Consider the following 15276-nt stretch of genomic DNA (forward strand, 5'->3'; position numbering starts at 1 on the left):
ATGTATGCTGTTTTTGTGTGGTATTAAGTGTATAATTGGCCTCAACATGGAAATGCATATTCGGCCACATGAAGGGGGGTTAGTGTGCATGCATTCGGTTAGAGGCAAGCGTATTGATGCCTATTCTTGGCTTGGAAAATTCGGCTAAGGAGAGTACTAACTAATGTGTTGAATTCGATTCGTGATTTTGTACACATGTGACTCTAATGTCTAATGTATATAAGGGCTAAGTACCTTGAGCTTCACTTTGATGTTTGAATGAATTGTATTGAATTGCTTGTTGTGATTAAAAATTGTGCATGACCATTGTGTATTTGAGCTAAAGGATGGCCATATGACCATTTAAACTCCTTGTCAAATTCGGCCATAAGCTATCATAATGAGAATTTAATAAGTTAAATTTGTGTGAATTAGCTCAAGAGCTTAGAGGACCACAGTTGGATAAGGGAAAGGAAAAAGTGATCGAACAGCCGTCGAAATCGTTCGACAACATCCGAGGTAAGTCTTGAGTAATGACCCTACTTGAATTATATTGAAATGATTTGTCATATTATGGCGGACAATAGAATGTGCGTAGGGACTAAGTTATAAAGTCAATTGAAATCATGCTCTTTGTGTGTGGCTATTGAGCCGAAATTGGAAAGGTTTGATAAATGTTTTGTGTTTGAGCCTTAGTAACGAGAATGAAATATGGATGTGTCGTGATTATTGATATATGTGTACATGAGCATTTGAATCATACCCGGGCTAAGTCCTGAAGGCATTTATGCTAGTGATTATATCCGGGCTAAGACCCGAAGGCATTCGTGCGAGTTGTTATATCCGGGCTAAGACCCGAAGGCATTTGTGCAAGTTACCAAATCCGGTTAAGACCCGAAGGCAATTGTGCTTGTGGTTATATCCGGCTAAATTCCAAAGAGACTCGGTTTGAAGGTGAGTGTTTTGGTGCTGTAATAAATTCAATTAATACGCTCGAAAAACCCATACGATAAGGTGTGTTTACATGTGCATCAGAAAAGTCAATCCGTTTGAAATAGTATTCGTTCAATCGACTAACGAACTTTCGGCTCTTAGATAGGTTGATACCTTGTGTGTATATGTTGATGAAGTGTGAAGTAAGTATGATTATGAGAATGTGTATTAATAAAGTGATTCATTTAGCTATGTGAATGTAATACTTTAGTCAAAGTTGATTTCATTACTTGAGACTTACTAAGCATTAAAATGCTTACCCCGTTGCTTTGGCTCTCTGTTTTATAGATTTTGCTCGTTAGCTATCGGATTCGGGATCATCGAAGTCAAGTCATCCACACTATCGAGCCCCCTTTTTGGTACAAATTTTGGTTGAACTTTGAAATGGCATGTATAGGACTACTCTTTCGTTTGTTGGTCATAGACCCCTTTGATTTTGTATAAATTTGTATAGCCATGCGAAAATGGCTTATGTACACTTTGGCATGGTATCATAATCATTTTGTATGTTGTTCATTAAGAGGTATGGAAATGTTTGGAAACGATTAGCCATTGGAATGGTTAATCATGATCATTCCTTGTGCCATGTATGCTAAAAGGGCTAGTTGAATCAAAGAAATTATGAAGTAGGTAAAGGTTACCTTGAAAACAGATGCTGACAGCAGCAGTGATGTGGATGTGAAAAATCACTAAAAATAGTAGGAATGGAATTAAATAGCGAATAAATTATGTAAATGAACCTTGATGAATCTACTTTCATATGGAAGAAACAAAATGGTCATATGAGTTATATGTTAAGAGATATTAAAGTTCTCGTGAAACAAGGCCAGAACAGTTTCTGGATCCCCTGTTCCGACTTTGGAAATTCATTGTAAATTAACCAGAGATAATTAGGAGTCATGCCATATATGTATAGATTCCTCTTTGAGTATACTTTCTAAAGAAACAAACGGCATCAGTATTGAAGCCCTGTACAGGGAGATATCCAAGTCGTAATGCGTGAAGGTCAGTGTAGTCGATCCCTATAACAGGGGAGACTTTAACTAATAAACTGTACTAATTGGCCCAACCAAAAATTCTAGAAAAAAAATTTGTGGATGGACATATGAGTCTTCATGGAAAAATTACGAAACTGATTTTCGAGCTTTGAAACTCAAGATATGATTTTTAAGGCGACAGTGATGCAAGAACAAATTTTGTCTGGAAAATTTTAAATGGACTGTGAAAATGATTAAGTCAAGTTTGTGTGCACCTTGTGTTCGACTCCGGTAACGGACTCGGGTACGGGGTGTTACAAAATGTCTTTTGGTTGATAAAGTTTGCAAGAATTGTCCGTTAATGTTTCAAGACACTTGTTTTTCGGCTAATCTGATGTTGTTACCTTTTGATGAATTCGATATAATTCTGGGTCTGGATTGGTTAACTTTGCATGATGCTATTGTGAATTGCAAACAGAAAACTATTGATTTGAGATGCAAGAATGATGAAATAGTCAGAATTGAATCTAGTGATTTGAATGGATTGCCTGCTATAATATCCTTGATGAAAGCTTTGAGTATGGTGAGAAATGCTTGTGAAGCTTTTTTTGCATATGTGATTGATTCGAGAATGTCAGAAAAGAAAGTTGAATTTGTGCTTGTTGTCTGTGAGTTCCCTGATGTGTTTCCTAAAGAACTTCCGGGATTACCTCCGGTTAGAGAAGTAGAATTTGGCATTGAATTGGTACCTGGTACTACTCTGATTTTGGTACCGAACTAAAAGAATTAAAGTCTAAGTTGCAAGAATTAACCGATAGAGGATTTTCTAGACCAAGTTTCTCACCTTGGGGTGCTCTGGTTCTATTCGTGAAAAATAAAGACGGAACGATGAGAATGTGTATAGATTATCGTTAGTTGAACAAAGTGACTATCAAGAATAAGTATCATCTACCTCGAATTGACGATTTGTTTGATCAGTTGAAAGGAGTTGCTGTGTTTTGAAAAATAGATTTGAGATCAGGCTATTATCAATTACGAGTGAAAAACTCAGACATTCCAAAAACTGCTTTCAGAACGATGTACAGCCACTATTTTTATGGATTTGATGAATAGAATTTTCAGACCATATCTAGATCAATTTGTTGTTGTATTCATTGATGACATATTAATTTATTCACGTGATGAATTCGAACATGCCGAGCATTTGAGATTAATGCTACAAATTCTGCGAGATAAATACTTGTATGCAAAGTTCAGTAAATGTGAATTCTAGTTACGAGAAGTTGGTTTTCTGGGTCATATTGTATCAGCCTCTAGTATCCGAGTTGATCCGAGCAAAAATTCAACTATTGGATTGGAAATCTCCAAGGAATGTCTCTGAAGTCCGCAGTTTTCTAGGACTTGCTGGTTATTATATAAGATTCATAAAAGGTTTTTCGATGATTGCGACTCCGTTAACAAAACTGCTTCAGAAAGATGTGAAATTTGTGTGGTCTGAAAATTGTCAGAATAGTTTTGATCAGTTGAAAACTTTGTTGACTGAAGCTCCTTTATTAGTATAACCCGAATCGGGTAAAATTGTTTTGATATACAGTGATGCTTCGTTGATTGGCCTGGGATGTTTTTTAATGCAAGAAGGCAAAGTCATTGCTTATGCTTCGAGACAGTTGAAGCATCATGGAAAGAACTATCCGACATACGATCTTGAATTAGCTGTGATTTTGTTTGCTCTAAAGATATGGCGCCACTACTTGTTTGGTGAGAAATGTCATGTTTATTCTGATCATAAGAGTTTGAAGTATTTGATGACTCAGAAAGATCTGAATCTGGGACAAAGAAGATGGTTAGAACTGCTAAAAGACTATGAACTTGTGATTGATTATCATCCCAAAAAAGAAAATGTTGTTTGTTTTGCGTGTAATGAATGCTCATTTGGTTATGTCGATGATGGTTCAGTTTTAGCTAAATTAAAAGCAAGACCTTTTTTCTCACAGTAGATTATTGAAGCTCAGAAGATTGCTAATAAGATTTTAGCTAAAAGAGCTCAGTGTGATGTAGAGTTTAATTCAGAATTCAAAGTTGATAAAGATGATTGTTTGAGATTCTGAGATCAAATTTGTGTTTTGAGAAATTCAGAGTTAATTCAGATAATTTTGAGTGAAGCTCACGATAGTCGGTTATCTGTGCATCCGGGTAGTATGAAAATGTATAATGATCTAAAACAACATTACTGATGGTCCGGAATGAAAAGAGCTATCTCTGAATTTGTTTCTAAATGTTTGATCTGTCAGCAAGTTAAAGCTGAACATCAGGTGCCATTTGGTTTGTTACAACCGATTATGGTTCCGGAGTGGAAATGGGATCAAGTGGAAATGGACTTTGTTTCGAGTTTACCCCTGTCTTCCAGAAATAAAGATGCAATCTAGGTTGTAGTTGATTGATTGACGAAATCATCTCATTTTATTTTGGTTCGATCTGATTACTCACTTGATAAATTAGCTGAGTTATATATTTCTGATATTGTGAGATTGCACAATGTGCCATCATCTATTGTATTAGATAGAGACCCGAGACTCACATCACAATTCTGGAAGAAATTGCAAGATGCGCTGGGTACTCAATTCCACTTTAGTACTGCTTTTCATCCACAAATGGACGGTCAATCCAAGCGGATTATTCAGACACTTGAGGATATGTTGAGATGTTGCATTCTTGAGTTTGAAGGTATGTGGGAACAATATCTACCTTTAAAATTCGCTTATAATAACAGTTTTCAGTCGAGCATTAAAATGGCAACGTACGTAGCCTTATATGGTTGCAAATGCCGTACACCTTTGTATTGGATGGAGCTCAGCGAAAATAAGATTCATGGGGTTGATTGGATAAAAGAAACTGAATAGAAAGTAAAAGTGATTCGAGATAGTTTGAAAGTAGCTTCCGATCATCAGAAATCTCGTGTAGATTTGAAAAGAAAAGATATTGAGTTTGAGCTCAGCAATAAAGTGTTTTTAAAGGTATCTCCGTGGAAGAAAGTGCTTCGGTTCGGTAGAAAAGGCAAATTAAGTCCGAGGTTCATCGGGCCGTATGAGATTATCAAGCGTATTAGGCTGGTAGGGTATAGATTGTTGATGCCACCAGAGCTAGAAAAGATTAATAATGTATTTCATGTATCAATGCTTCGACGATACAAATCTGATCCGTATCTTACGAAGAAAAGCAAATCCGTATCTTAGCTCAAGAGATTAAAGAACTACGAAATAAGAAAATTTCATTAGTAAAAGTGATGTGGCATCGACACGAAATTGAAGAGGCTACGTGGGAGCCTAAAGATATTATGAGGCAGCAATATCCGAATCTGTTCAATGGTAAGATTTTCGGGGACAAAAATCCCTAAGGTGGGAGAATTGTAACAGTCCGGTTTAGAACCTAGTCAGAATAGTGGTTTCGAGACCGCAAATCTGAGTCATAAAAATGTTTAAATATTATTGTCTGTGTCTATGATGTGTGAATTAGCATGTGTGAAAGTCTCGTATGAAAATTTGAATGATTGTGTGCTTAATTTAATAAAAATGAGCTAATCGCATAAAATGTAAAAGCTGTGTGCTAGATGTTAAAAGTGCCTATTAGATTTGGCTTTATAAATGAGGGGTCCTTATGATGCAAATATACCATTGGTTTAATGAATGGAAAAATATGGACAATAGTTAGTGGAATTTTAATGAAATAGATAAGGTTAAAATTGGTATTTAGTAATCAAGTTATGTTAAATAAAACATATCATAAAATCATCCTTATTATCATCATTTTTGACCGAAAATTTGAAAAGAAAAAAGCCAAAGCCTAGGTTTTCATTCAGCTATGGTTGAAGCTTGATTAAGGTATGAGTTTTGTTCGATTTTTGATAATTTCTACGTTTTTGTGATCATTGCTTAGTATACTATCAAGCCCATGTCTCAATTTCTGATTTTGTTAATGCTTTTGAGTTATGCCATTGATGAAACTATGAGCTTTGTGATGTTAGTTGATGAACTACGAAAGATATGTTTTGGGTTAACATATGTTTGAATTTTTGATGAAATTGTGTAATTTGGGCTAAATTGTAAAAATGTTATTTTAAGGGACTAAAATGTGAAATAAATGAAATATATGGATTTGTATGAGAGCTATGAAAATTTAGCTAAGCTTGTGTACAAGTAAACTTTGTGTATTTTGTGATTTTGTGAATTAGGGTTTAAAGTGTCGAAATGTGAAAATGTGAGGGATAGTTTGCAAAATGCCCTAAATATGTGTCTATGGAATGTTTTGAATAATTTAGTGAATAAAAGGGTTCATTTTGAATACTTATAGATCAAGAAAAGAGGAATTAGGACTTAGACCGAGGGAAGTCAAAGATTATAGAGTAGATGATCCGAGTCGACAATTTCGAGTACTAGGTAAGTTCGTATGTAAAACATGATGTTATAAGTATGTTTTGATGCTTTGTTTATACATAGATTGTATATACATTTAGTTTGGATGAATATGATGATAAATCAATGGTATTTGGCACTAAGTGTGGAATTTAAATTAGCTTCCGCTATATGAGGCACTAAGTGTGCGACACCGAGATAGCTTCGGTTAATTGAGAAAGCACTTCGTGTGCAAAATTATTATAGCTTCAGTTAATCTTTAAAGCACTAAGTGTGTGGATGTTTAAAGCATTGGTAATCTTTAGAAAGTCTTAAAATATCCGAACAAGAGGTGAGAATAAAAATGAATGAATACGGGAATGTTCAAGTAAGTATAATACCTATGTGGTAGATGGTATTATGCATATAAAGTTTATTGAATTGGTGTAAACATATGGATGATGTTGGCATGAAATTGATAGATGAGTTGAGAATTTATAAGTACTTATGTGTTGATGTTTCATATTTTATATACTGTTGATGATTTTGGTACGAACTTACTAAGCTTTTGAAAGCTTACTTTATGTGTGTTTGCATTGTTTTATAGACGTCGAAGCTACTGTGAGCTCGGGGATCATCAAGGATCATCACCACACTATCGAACCTCATTTTGGTACTTTGAAAATGTCTATATTAAAGTACGGCATGTATAGGCTAGAAGTTGTGGGATTATGTTTTTATGATATATATATTTAGCCATGTGATATGGCTTGGTATGGTTGTGGATATGTCATGGCTTTGGTATAAGATATGTGATGCAATATGATATATTTGGTATGTTTTAGTTGGACAAAAGAAATGGTAAATGTTGGTAAGTTATGGCAAGTTTTAGCATGATATTGAATGATGTATAGAAAGAACTTGTGACAGCCTTAAAATGACCCTAGTCGGAATGTGGTTTCGGGACCACAAAACCGAGGCATAAAAATAATTTGATATTTATTTTGATGCCTATAATATGTGTTAACTCATGTGTGACATTTTTGATGTTTTGATTTAGAGTTATAAATGTGAATTTCACTAGAAAGGACCTAGTAGAAAACTTTGAAAGTATGATGGGGAAATGTGTGATGACTAGTTGATCATGCATGCAAAAATGAGGGGTTTGCATGTCAATTTCCCCTTTAATTTGCTAATGGCCGGCCATGACAAAGAATTTTGGGCAAAACATGTCATAGACATGTTTTGTTGGTGCATCATGGGTGGAAAAATAAATTAATGAGAATGGGTAATAAAGAAATGAAAAAAAAAAGTGTGAGTAGTTGTTCCCCCCCCCCCATTGCCGTGAATGTAAGAAGAAAAACAAAAAAAAAGTGTCCATCTTTCTCTCATCTTCTTGGCTGAATAAAGGGGAAGAAATAAGGGGAACTTACCAAAAGAAATTCGCATTCTTCTTTAGCTAGTAAGAGGTAAGTTTTGAATTGTTGATTTAGTTTTATGATAGGTTAAGTTAGTAATTGGAGGCACTCTTAGTAATGTTAAGAAAGTTGGAGCTTTTATAGTGGTTTGGGCATCATGCCGTGAATCTAAGTGCTAACATTGGAGGTCACTTGCATGTTGTTTGGGTTAGAAGGGGGATGATAGTATGGAATGAAGATTTTTGAATAAGTAAGGTTAAATTTAATTTGGTATAATCGGCCATATAAGTGTATATGTTTGTGAAAATATATTTTTTTTTGTTAACTCTTTACAATCGATTGAAGGAGTAATATTGGCTTATAAGGTTGAGTTGATTCATGATGTTGTATATTAGGATTAAAAATACTTGAGACTAGGTTAACTTAATAGTGATAATACATTCGACCTTGAAGCATTAATCGAATAATGTTTGAGGTTTTGATATTTTGAACAAGGATAGTTGTGAAATGGGGTGAAAACCATTAAATTATACACATAAGTATCCAGCAAGAAAATTTAACTACTAAATGTATTTATTTTAGATCAAGATATCAAAGAGGGAGAATCAAACAAAGGCAAAGCAAAGATAATCGAGTAGTCGATTGGGAATCATTTCATCCAATATAAGGTAAGTCATTAAGCATATATTTTGTATTAATTTAAATGGTCATAACGTCTATGTAATGATGCTGAATGGAATGATAAATATATATATATATACATGTATGCATGGGGTGATGAAAGTATTGAATGAAAAAGAAAAGAGGTGAGATGTATTGAGTTATTGGTTTCGGCACTAGGTGTGCGGGTGTAAACATTTATGATCATGAATTGGCACTAAGTGTGCGGGTTCAAATTGTATAGCACTAAGTGTGCGAGTTTGATTATATAGCACTAAGTGTGTGAGTTCGACTATTAAGCACTAAGTGTGCGGGCTTATTATACATTCTCTAATAAATATACATGCTCTAAGTGTGCGGCCTTAACGAGTCAATCATGGACAGCGGTACGAGTAAACACCTTGAGCTCATGAGGAATAGACATTTTATGTGACATCCCTAAATTGACCCTAGTCGGAAAGTGGTTTCGGGACCACTAAACCGAGTCGTAATAATAATTAACCATCATAATTGATGCTCATTATATGCATATATGCATGTGTGAAAATTTCATGTTTGGATTTTGTTAATTGTAAGTGAATTTTATCAATTAGGACTTGTGTGAGAAAACTTAGAAATGTGATAGGCAAATGTTGAAGTGGCCTATTGATGCATGCTAGAAAATGTTGTCCTTGCATGTCAAATTACCCAATTTATTCTCTAGTGGCGGCCAAGATGGATGTGGATGGGCAAATATATATGTTTAATAGATATTAAATTAAGAAGTGGCATTAATTTAGATAAAATAATATTAGTTTCATAAAGTAAAGAAAACAAAGGTGAAGGAAGACTTACCTACCAGCTTCTCCATTTTGCCGTGAATGAGCAAAGAAAACAAAAAAAAAAAAAAATAGTAATACAAGAGAAATTAGAAGAGGAGTGTTCATCTTCTTCTCCATCTTGCCAAAGCCGAAAACCAAAGGAAGGAATTAGAGAGCTCTTCATTAAGCAAATTCGGCAACCCTTCTTCTAGTTGGAGGTAAGTCTTGAGATGTTGGCTTTAACTTCTTTGCATTGTGAGCTAATTGTCAAAGTGCATTTCGGCAATGTCATGAAAAATCAAACTTTCATGGTGGTTGGAACATCAAGCCGTGTATCAAGAGGTTAGGAGAAGAGGTTGTTTCATGTTGTATTGAATAAGTAGAGGTCGATATAAGGTTAAAATTTGTGAAATCTTAGTTAGGTAATGCTTGGTGCATTCACCATAGTTGATAGTGAAGCGGGTGATTTATTTCCTTTATGTTAAATGAATAAGTGTGAATGGGTGAAGTTTGGATTGGTTAAATGTTCATATAGGTTGTTTGATGAAAAGGAAAAGAGAAGAATTAGATATCATCTTTGATGCTAGTGTCGTATAGGAGGATGTTGAACTTGAATAAGTAATATTCGCTAGCATGATAGGTACGAAATATTAAGTAGATGAGATAATTGATGGGGAAGTGGCTAATAGGGACTTTTAAATGAAATTATGCTAAGGCGAATGTATCAAATGCTAAGTGTGCTTATATGTGTATTCGCCAAGGAAGCATGATAGGAAGCTTCGATAGGTTTGAGAGATGAATGACCAAATGAACTATGGGTCATGTATGAATAAATTTTATGTATGTGTATGATTGATTGGGAAGTAAATTTGTTTGATGTAGCTCAAGAGCTCAAAGGATCGAAGTTGGACAAGGGAAAGAAAAAGTAATTGAATAGCCGTTGAAGGCGATGCGACAACATCCGAGGTAAGTCGTTAAGCATATATGTTTGATATTGCTTGAATGATTGGAAAATCTATGCAATTGTGTTTAATGGAATGCTATATATGTATAAATGATATTGTATGTGTATGGAGTGATGACAATTGTTGAATGTAAAAGAAATAGTGAAATGTGTAGAAAGTTTGCTTTCGGCACTAAGTGTCTTGAGGGCAATACGTGTGTATGGTGACGAGATTGGCACTAAGTGTGCGTGCTGGAAATATATGGCACTATGTGTGCGATTTACTATGGCACTATGTGTGCGATTTACTATGGCACTATGTGTGCGATTTACTATGGCACTATGTGTGCGATTCGCTATGGCACTATGTGTGCGAACATAATAAGCACTATGTGTGCCACATTCGGTTGTGGAAATAACTTGTGCATGAACGAGGTAAGTGATTGAGCTACTAACTAATATCGAAATTGGGACTGTACGGTGTATGCATAAAATTATCTAGTACGTTGTTGTTCCAACTTGAGGAAACGGATCCAAATCGATTGGGCTGACTTGGCGTTTGATTCGGTTGAAGGTCTTTGCATGAGATCGAACCAAAAATTTAAGAAATTGTAGTATAGGTTGTTATGGTTGGAAACATCGATTTGTATTATTTGTTTATTCACTTATGATTGTTATTGTTGGATGGTAGAGTAGTGCTTACGACTTATTGAGTTATGTACTCATTTGGTGTGCTTATTTGTTGTTTATTTAGGTCCTTGATCCATTTTGCGTGCTCGGACTGTCATCGAATTCATCACACCGTCTAGCGACTTTTTGGTATCTTCTTCTTAGATGGTTTAAGAAAACATTTCGGCATGTATAGGCTATTATGTTTTGTTTGAACTTGGTATGTAAAATTTTGAATAGCCATGCGAAAATGGCTTATAAATGTTTTGAGCATAATGTTATAATCATTTGGTATGTATATGCTCATTAAGAGGCATGGAAGTGTTTGGCAATGACCAGCCATTAGAATGGGTCATCATGCTTATATTTTGGACCATATATGAAAAAGGGTGGTTGAATCATAGAAACTATGTGTTAGAGAAAGTCTATCCTAGAAAATGATGCAGGCAGCAACAGTGACGTGGATGTGAAAAATCACTAAAAATAGTAGGAATAGAATTAAATAGTGAATAAATTATGTAAATGAACCTTAATGAATCTATTTTCATATGGAGGAAACGAAACGGTTATATGAGTTGTATGTTAAGAGATATTTGGGTTTTAGTGAAACGGGGCCAGAACGGTTTCTGGATTCCCTGTTCCGACTTTGAAAATTCATTATAAATTAACCAGAAATAATTAGGAGTCATACCATATATTTATAAATTCCTCTTTGAGTCTAGTTTCCATAGAAACAAACGGCACCAGTATTGAAGCCCTGCACAGGGAGTTATTTGAGTTGTAACATATGAAGGTCAGTGTAGTCGGCCCCTGTAATATGGGAGACTTTAACTAATAAACTGTACTAATTGGCTTGACCAAAAATTCTAGAAAACAATCTGTAGACGGAAATATGAGTCTAGTTTCAGAAAAAAATTACGAAACTGATTTTCGAGTTCTAAAACTCAAGTTATGATTTTTGAAGCGACTAGTACACAGATTGGCAGCTTGTCTGGAACTTTTCAATAAGTGGTTTGAAGTCTGTTAACACCTCGTGTTCGACTCCGGCGACGGTCTCGGTTCGGGGTGTTACATTTTATTTATATTTGGGATTGAGCTTGGTAAGTCTTGAACCTATGTGGTGATTATACTTGAAGTTAAATGCATCCAATGTTATATGATGTAATGTATGAAATATCAAAGTAGGGCTTGGTATGAGATTAAACCGAAATGCCTAAGGAATTATAGCACAGTTTGGGTGTGGATGGAGGATTTTAATCCCGCATTATTTATTTTCTCTTATGATATATTATTACTGAACGGAAATGTAATGCTTATGACTTACTGAGTTATATACTCACTCGGTGTTTGCTTGTCACCTACTTTAGGTTTCTTGGACTCGTCTTTTTGCGTGCTCGGGATTGTCATCGAAGTCATCACACCGGCTAGCAACTTTTGGTATCCTCTTTTTAGTCGGTCTAGGAGAACATTTCGGCATGTAGAGGCTAATATGTTTTGTTGAAATTTGGTATGTAAACTTTTAGCCATGCGAAAATGGCATAAATGTTCGGTTGGATTTGGTTCTATAATGTTAGGTCGCAAGTCTTGGTAATTCGATTTTTATGCCATATGTTATGGTTGATTATTTTTGGTGTTAAAATTCATGATATGGCAATAGTGTAGTAGGGAGATATTTGACAATGATTAGCCTTTGGTATGGCTAGTCATGATCATAATTTGTGATATGTATGATGAATTACTAGTTAGATCAAGGAGAAATCACGAAATAGGCATAGTTGCTTTAGTAACAGATGCTGGCAGCAGCAGTGATGTGAGATTGAAAAATCACTAAAAATAGTGGGAATTGAATTAAATAATGAATAAATTATGTAATCGAAGATCGATGAGTCTATTTTCATATAAAAGAAACGAAGTGACCATGTGAGCCGTATGTTAAGAGATATTTAAGCTTTCGTAAGACAGGGCCAGAACGGTTACTGGAGTCCCTGTCCTGAATTTTGGAAATTCATTGTGAATGGACCAGGGATAATTAGAAGCCATGCCATATATGTACAGATTCCTTTTCGAGTCTAGTTTTTGTAGAAACAAACGGCATCAGTATTGAAGCCCTGTACAGGGAGATATCTAAGTCATAATGCACAAAGGTCAGTGTAGTCGATCCCTGTAACATGGGGGACTTTAACTAATAAACTGTACTAATTGGCCCAACCAAAAATTCTAGAAAAAAATTTGTAGATGCATATATGAGTCTAGTTTCGGGAAAAATTTACAGAAATGGATTTCGAGTTTCAGAACTCAAGATATGATTTTTAATACGACTCGTATGCAGATTGGCAGCTTGTCTGGGAAATTTCTAATAAGTGGTTTGAAGCCTGTTAACACCTCGTGTTCGACTCCGGCGACGGTCTCGGGTTCGGGGTGTTACAGAACTATTTTGACAGGCTTTTGACTTATGTTTTCATATAGATTGGTAAGGCTTATGAGTATGCATTTGATTGGAATTGATATGTTATGAGAGGCTTATGTTTTGGTTTGGAATTTGGCTAAATTGGTTGTGCATATATGCTTATTTCTTTGCTTGTAGGTTGACCCAAATTGGGGTGGCAAATTGGCTATTCAAATGGCCTATTTTTGTCCACATGAGCAGAGACACGGTCGTGTGTCTCAGCCGTGTGCAACACACGGTCACGTTACACGGTTGTGTGTCCCCTGGGGTACCCTATGAATTAAAGGCAGTATACCCTCCAGTTTTTACATGGCCTAGACACACGGGCTTGTCTATTGTTCGTGTGTGGCATACGGGTTGGTACACGGGCATGTGGTCAGTCATGTGGCCAATTCAATAGCCTCCCTAATTTTCACACGGCCTAGCACACGGGTGTGTCTTGTGGCTGTGTGGAATAGTCAGTATGTATGCCCTGTTTCACAACGGCTTAGACACGCGGGCATGTCTAATGCCGTGTGAGGCAGATGGCCTGTTCACATGTGCGTGTGACCTTTTAAAAGTTGAAAATTTTTATAAGTTCTGAAAAGTTCACATGTTATCGATTTAGTGCTAGATGCTTGGATTAGACCTTATATGCTCAGTGTAAGTTCGTAATGAGCATGAATGAATGGTATTTTATTGAATTGAGATGGTATTTGATATTTGGTTTTTTTTATCTAAGTTACGAGTCCGGTAATGTCTCTTAGGGATGTTACATTTCTGAGCTAACATCGAAGAAATCACTGCCGGTAAACCATTCAGATCATTAGATTCAATCCGAATAATCTCATCATTCTAGCACCGTAAATCAATAGTCTTTCTTTTGCAGTTTACGACAGCATCATGCAAAGTCAACCAGTCCATACCTAGAATTATGTCGAAATCATCAAATGGTAACAACATAAAATCAGCCGCGAAACAAAAATCTCGAATCATCAAAGGACAATTCTTACACACTTTGTCAACCATAACACACCGGCCCAAGGGGTTCGATACTCTAATCACAAACTCAGTAGACTCAACAGGCAAAGTCTTACTGAATACTAAAGTCTCACAGACATAAGAATGAGTTGAACTAGGATTAATCAATCCAATTACACTAGTATCATAGGGAATGAATGTACCAGTAATAACATCTAGGGATGAAGCTCCTCGCGTTCGCGAATAGCATAAGCTCTGGCAATTGCAAGAGCCTCAGATCTAACTGCTGTATCTCTAGTCCCTCTCTGACTGCTACTCACATTACCCATATTTCTGGGTGGTCTACCTCGAGCTGCAGTGTTACCCTATCTCGTATTCTATACTGGATTTTGTTCAGCTAACTTAGGCCATTCATGAACAAAATGATCCATCGATCTGCATTTAAAACAGGCTCGATCATGCAATCTACAACTGCCAGGATGTCGTTTACCACAATGTTTACACTCGGGTTGATTCGATCTAACATTACCAACATTAGCTGCTAAGGTAACTCTCGAGCTTACAATGGTCTATCCCAATCCCGTCTAGAATAACCCGAAGTATCCTTAGAACGGCTAAAATCATCTCGAAACTTCTTTGAAGCTGATTGAAATGACTTACTCGATGATCTCTTATGTGAATCTCTAACTTCAAAATCAGCTTTTCTTTTCTCTTTCCGAGCTATTTGGCTTTGCAGGCTCGTTCAACAAGGACTACAACTCTTTTATTTCAAGTATGCCAACTAGCAGTTTAATGTCTTCATTCAACCCGTCTTCAAACCTTTTACACATGATAGCTTCGGTCGAAACACACTTGTGGGCATATTGACTAGGTCTCACAAATTTTTGCTCATATTCTATGTTTCAACTCTAGAAATCTTTTTGTTTCTGGTCGATAAATCTATGGCTGATATATTTCTTACGGAACTCAGTCTGAAAGAAGTCCCAAGTCACTCGTTCTTTCAGAACCACCGATATTAGTGTATTCCACCAGTGATATGCAGT

The sequence above is a fragment of the Gossypium arboreum genome, chromosome 1 (assembly GCF_025698485.1).
Source record: "Gossypium arboreum isolate Shixiya-1 chromosome 1, ASM2569848v2, whole genome shotgun sequence".
Classification (NCBI taxonomy): domain Eukaryota; kingdom Viridiplantae; phylum Streptophyta; class Magnoliopsida; order Malvales; family Malvaceae; genus Gossypium; species Gossypium arboreum.